Source organism: Lonchura striata, chromosome 35 (genome assembly GCF_050655825.1).
Source record: "Lonchura striata isolate lonStrDom1 chromosome 35, ASM5065582v1, whole genome shotgun sequence".
Classification (NCBI taxonomy): Eukaryota; Metazoa; Chordata; class Aves; order Passeriformes; family Estrildidae; genus Lonchura; species Lonchura striata.
The window spans coordinates 9,873,288-9,878,947 of record NC_140737.1 but is presented as its reverse complement, the minus strand read 5'-3'; positions in this window follow the sequence as shown (position 1 = coordinate 9,878,947).

The window sequence follows — 5,660 nt, the reverse complement described above, 5'->3', positions numbered from 1 at the left end:
ACATCACCTGTTGTCCAAATCCCTTCTCCACTTCCCTCATTGCCCCACTGGGTGTCCATGTCCTTAATTACCTCTGGGGGAATGTGCAAACTACCTCAACATTCTCCCAGGGGACCCTTCAGAGACATTTTGGGATCATCATCCCTTTGGCCAGGACCCCTCTCTGGCTTTCCCTTTTCTCCCCTCCATGGGTGCCCTGCCATGTTCACTCCCCGAGGATCCCAGGGCACTCACTGATGAGATTTTCAGTGCTCTCTCCCTGCTGACTCTTCACAGACCCCCTGATGTGTCACTCGTCTTTCTCCTGGTCACTCCCAGGTCCCCAATCAATCCCCGGTGCCGCCGCCAGCCAAGGGAGCCGATCACCCAAAGTGGGTGAGGCACCTTCAGCTGCACTCCCTGCCCGCCGCCCCGGATGGTGGAAGGAATTCGGGATGAACCCCAGGGTGTGTGGAAAAATTGACATCACCAGACGATTCTGTCCACAGAGCAGACAGAGGAATCCTGTAAAAGTAATTTCTTTCCTAATAAAAGGGAGAGGCCATTGGACATTCCCCATGGGATCTCTCCAATTGTTGGAAGACACAGTCTCCTTTTCATCCTAATTTTCCCAGCTGCATCTCCCTTTCCCTTTCTGTGTTGGCTGAAATACTTGAGAGCTACAGACTTGTCAATCCACCTACTGCTTACCCCTTTCATATGCACCCCACTTTTGTATAGCAGATGATATTCATGGCTCTGTTAAGGCTTTGTTGTTCTTCTCCAAGTTAATGAATTTAGCAAGACCTTGGCTGAGCAGCAATCTGTGTCATCAAATAACATTTTTGGAAACCAATGGATTCTCCTGTCACACCCTTATGTACAATTCTCTGGCCTTATTTCCGCGGGGATTCAGAGCATCTGTTTGTAAAGACACTTTCCTGTGGTTCCTTCCATGGGGTCCCCCGTTTGTGGGACATCCCCCCTGGAGCAGGGTGTCCCCTCTGTGCTGCAGCCCCAGGGCTCGGGCCGAGCTCAGCCAATCAGAGCCCGCGGCGCTGATGACTCACCAGTTGCCAGGCAGACTCGCAGCTCCCCGCGTTCCCCACCTGGACCCACCTGCGCCCCCCCTCGGCCCCATGGCCCCGCGAGGGGAATTTGGGGAGGTGGGAGTGGGGCAGCGCCAAGGCCGGGCCCCCCCGCGCTGTCCTGGCGGGAGCGGCTGCAGTGGGGACCGAGTGCGGGCGGGAGCGGCCGAGAGCCCAGCGCTGCCCCAGCCCGACCTGCCCCAGCTCCATCCCTGCCCCTGCGCTGGGATGCTGTGGGTGTGGGGGGGAAGAGGGAGCCGGCAGTGGGTGCTGGGCCTGGGGGCAGGAGGAGAAGGGAAGGAGGAGCAGGCTTGAGGAACAGAATGGTCAAACGATGCAGGTGGCAGAAGAGGGTGGGATTGTGCAGGAGAAGGAGGAATAGCAGGAGGAAGAGGCGTGTGAGAATGAGGAGTGACGAGGAGGAGGAGGAGGAGGAGGAGCAGAAAGAGGAAGCAGCAGAAGGTTCCACCCCTCCCTGTGTCTGCAGCCTCCCCCCAGCCCCAGGAGCGCTGTTCCCCCCACATGCAGCAGGTGACTGTGGAGGGGTATCCACGATTTTCAGGGGGTGAATCTTGGTGTTTCTGAGCTTTCTTGGGTTAAATGTTGGTGCTTCGGTTTTATGTGGCAGCTGAATCTTTATGTTTTGGAGGAGGTTTTGCTGACTTGTGATGTTTGGGGAGTTTTTCATCTGTGTCTTGAAGTTTGTGGTGTGTTTGGGCTGAATCTTGGTGTTTTGGTGGTTCTTACAGACACAAGATTCCCAATGACTTCCTGAGATGAACTTGGGCAAGGTGGAACCTGCATTCCAAGGTGCTCTCCTCTTGTTCTTTCCCCAAACCAGGATTTTTCATTGCCAGGGCGCGGCTGGATGGAGGAGGAGGAAAAGCCCCAGAGATGCTGCAGGAGGAGGAGCTGCAAACCCAGCCCAGGGAGCTGCAGGGAGGAAAGAGCCCCCCTGAGCCAGGAAGGCGGGCGGAGATCCAGGCGGAGCTCGGAGCTGGTGGAGAAGCCTCATGGCAGGGAGAAGCCCCACAAGTGCTTGGAATGTGGGAAGGGTTTCAGCTGGAGATCCAGCCTGATCCAGCACCAGAGGATCCACACTGGGGAGAGGCCCTACGAGTGTGGGGAGTGTGGGAAGAGGTTTCAGAGAAGCTCCACTCTCCTCAGACATGAGCGGATTCACACAGAGGAGAGGCCCTTCCTCTGCCCCGACTGCGGGAAGGGCTTCAACCGCAACTCCAGCCTCACTGTGCACTGGCGCATCCACACCGGGGAGAGGCCCTACGAGTGTGGGAAGTGTGGGAAGAGCTTCATACGCATGTCTGGCCTGATCCAGCACCAGGTTATCCACAATGGGGAACGGCCCTACGAGTGCTTGGAATGTGGGAAGAGCTTTGGGTGGAGCTCAGACCTGAGAACACACCAGCGCATCCACACTGGGGAGAGGCCCTACGAGTGTCCCCAGTGTGGGAAGAGGTTTCGGACCAGCTCCGATGTCCTAAATCATGAGCGGAGTCACACAGAGGAGAGGCCCTTCCGCTGCTCCGACTGCGGGAAGGGCTTCAAGCACAACTCCGACCTCACCGTGCACCGGCGCATCCACACCGGGGAGAGGCCCTACGAGTGTGGGAAGTGTGGGAAGAGCTTCACACAGAGATCAACCTTGACCAAACACCAACGGAGGCACCACTAAGGGAAGCCCTGTGAGTGCCCCGAGTGAGGGAAGAGCTTGGAGTGAGGGAAGAGCTTGGTGCGCTGCTGCAGCTCCATCCCCCATGGGAGGATCCGGCCTGGATGATCCCCAGTGACTCCCGTTGGGCAGAGCCCTGGTGTCCCCGTATGGAGAATAAAACAGAGAGAAAAGCAATGGAGCTGATAAAGGGGCCCGATATCTGAGGCCTGACTGAGCAGAAACTGTGGGAGACACAGACACAGTTTAATGCTCCCTGGGCAAGAAGAGGGGACAGTGGGGGGTGGCAGGGGTGTGACAGAGGGGATGAGGGGGTGACAAAGGGACAGAGGGGACATCAGAGCCCTCAGGAGGGGACAAAGGGGACCCTGGGAGGACACAGGGACCACCGCAGGAGGCCACAAGTGCCACCAGGTCCCTGATACCTCCCCTGTCTCCTCCCCAGGTGTCCCCTTACCAGCTGGAGTCACTGGTGAATGTGGTGGCCACCCTGGGTGAGGTGGCAGCCACCGTGACGAGGTTACAGAGGGACGAGCAGCAGGTCATGTCCCCAGAGTCCCTGCACGGGAACCTGAGGAACTTCACCTGGAGTCTCTGTGAGACCCTGGAGCAGGGCGATGTCACCTCCCTGGGCCACCATGGTGTCCCCTCCCTGGGCCAGGCCCTGGCCGTGCTTGGGGCCACCCCAGGGCCACCTGGGCCGATGTGAGAGCTGCGGGCTGGGCCTGGCAGGAGTTGGTGGTCAGGCTCGAGGACAGCCGGGCCCTGCTGGCCTGGGATGCCACCGAGCTCCACGACGCCCGCTGGGACGCGGCCATCGCTGCCATCCGGGCCGGGGACCTGCAGAACGTGGCCACCCGCAGGAGGACAGCTGGGAGCAACCTGGTGGCCACAGCCCAGCAGCTGAAGGTGGCCCTGGGCAGGGAAAAGAGGGCCTTGGCAGGGCCACGCACAAGGCCCAGGTGGCTGCGGCCACCAACGAGGCCGTGGGAGAGGCCGTGGTGGCCAGCAGCCAAGCCATGGTGGCCACCAGAAGGGGACATTGGGCACAGGTGGCCCTGGGGCCGCTGGAGCGCTTGGTGGAAGAGTGTGAAGGAGGCAGGTGGTTCCCCGAGGAGCTGCAGCGCCGGCTCGGGGACATCGAGGCCATCCTGGAGGGGACAAAGAAGGCGTCCCCCGATGTCCCTGAGGCCTTGATGGCCGAAGTGGCCGAGTTTGAGAAGCTGTGGGATGCCAGTGCCTGCCTGGGCAAGGATCACCTGCTGGGGACACTTGGGGACATCCACGACCTCCTCTTGAGTCCCTGTGGTGGCTCCGGTGGCCCCGGTGGCCCCAGCAGGCGCGCCCTGGCCCAGCGGTGCCAAAAAGCCGTGGAGGATCTCCCCAGGCTGCTGCAGCGATGGCACCGCTCTGATGCCATCAGGGACAGTGACATCCTGGTGGGCAGTGCTGGCGTCACCAGTCCCCTCCTCATGTGGGATCTGAGACCAATTCGGAGAATTTTCTGGGAATTTTCATGGGCATTGTCCCACATGCTGATGGGAGTTTCTGGGATGACGTTACCAGCCGCACCTGGGGCCATTCTGAGAGCACTCAGAAGGCTTTTGCATTCCCCTGCTGCCTTTTGCATTTTTCTGCTTTTTCTGTTGGGTTTGGCATTTCTCTATTGCCTTTTGCAGGTTCCTATTGACCCCCAGCATTTTGCTCAGGTGCTCATACTGATATTGATTATTGATAATTCCTTGCAGCTGCTCGCTGGCACAATAAAATCTCAGAGTGTACATGGACAAGTCCAAGGCAGTGTGAGCTTTCTGCCAGGATTTGGGAATCCTTTACGAATCCAATTCTCACATCCCTGGGCCCCCCCGGTCCCGGCGCTGTTCCCGGGGGTCCCGCGGCTCTGGGGGGTCAAAGGGGAGGGGGCGGAACCCCCGTGATGGGTGGGGGGCACAAAGGGGGGTCCGGGCCCAGTGCTCGGGGGGGTCGGGGGCACTGAAGGGGTGCAGGTGCGGTTTTTGGGGGGTCCCGGTGCTCGGTGAGGGGGGGTCAGTGCTCAGCAGCGGGGGCTGTCCAGGGACCCCCGGCCCCCCCAAATCCCAGCCGGGTGTGAAAAACAAAGTTCACTAAGGGATTACTAAACAAAGCTTAATCAGGGATAAAAAAGGGTTTTGGGGCTGGCCAAAGAACTCGCCCTCAACTTAACCCTTCGTTCTCCGGATCCGGTTCCACTGCAGGGCCAGGAACACACTCCTGAGTTTTGACATTATTCAAACACTCCCGGGAGGTTTGGGTGTCCCAGGAACTCGTGTTTGGGTCTCACCTCTGACTTGTCTGCAGGACATTCTGTAGATTAAGTCGATGTTTTTGATTTCTTCTCATGGTTCCATGCTGTTGTTTCAGGCCCCCTGATAAATTCATAAATTCTTCTGAGCTTTGTGTCACTGGTATCACCTGGTGAGGCTGGTCCGCAGATGTGAGAAACACCGGAATTGTTTTACACCTGAGTCAGTCACACAAAAGCATTTTAACATTACATAGTCTCTATTCCGGTATTTATTATTGATCTATTTAATGTTTATCTATTTTTAATATATTAAGGCCTATGATATAATATCTGTTTATTACTCTAGCAGTAAATATGTTATATGCTGCACACATAAACGGATTGATTTTATTGTGCCAGCGAGCAGCTGCAAGGAATTATCAGTAATCAATATCAATATCAAGTACCACAGCAAAATCCTCGTGCTCAATAACAACGTGCAGAAGGCAATACAGAATTTCAAAAGCTGATTATTCTATTGTCATTTATAACCCGGCTCTGCTGCAAGGCACCGAGGGGCTCATTCAGCCCCTGACCCACCGCCACCCCCATCAGTGTCCCCAGAGCGTCCTCAGAATGT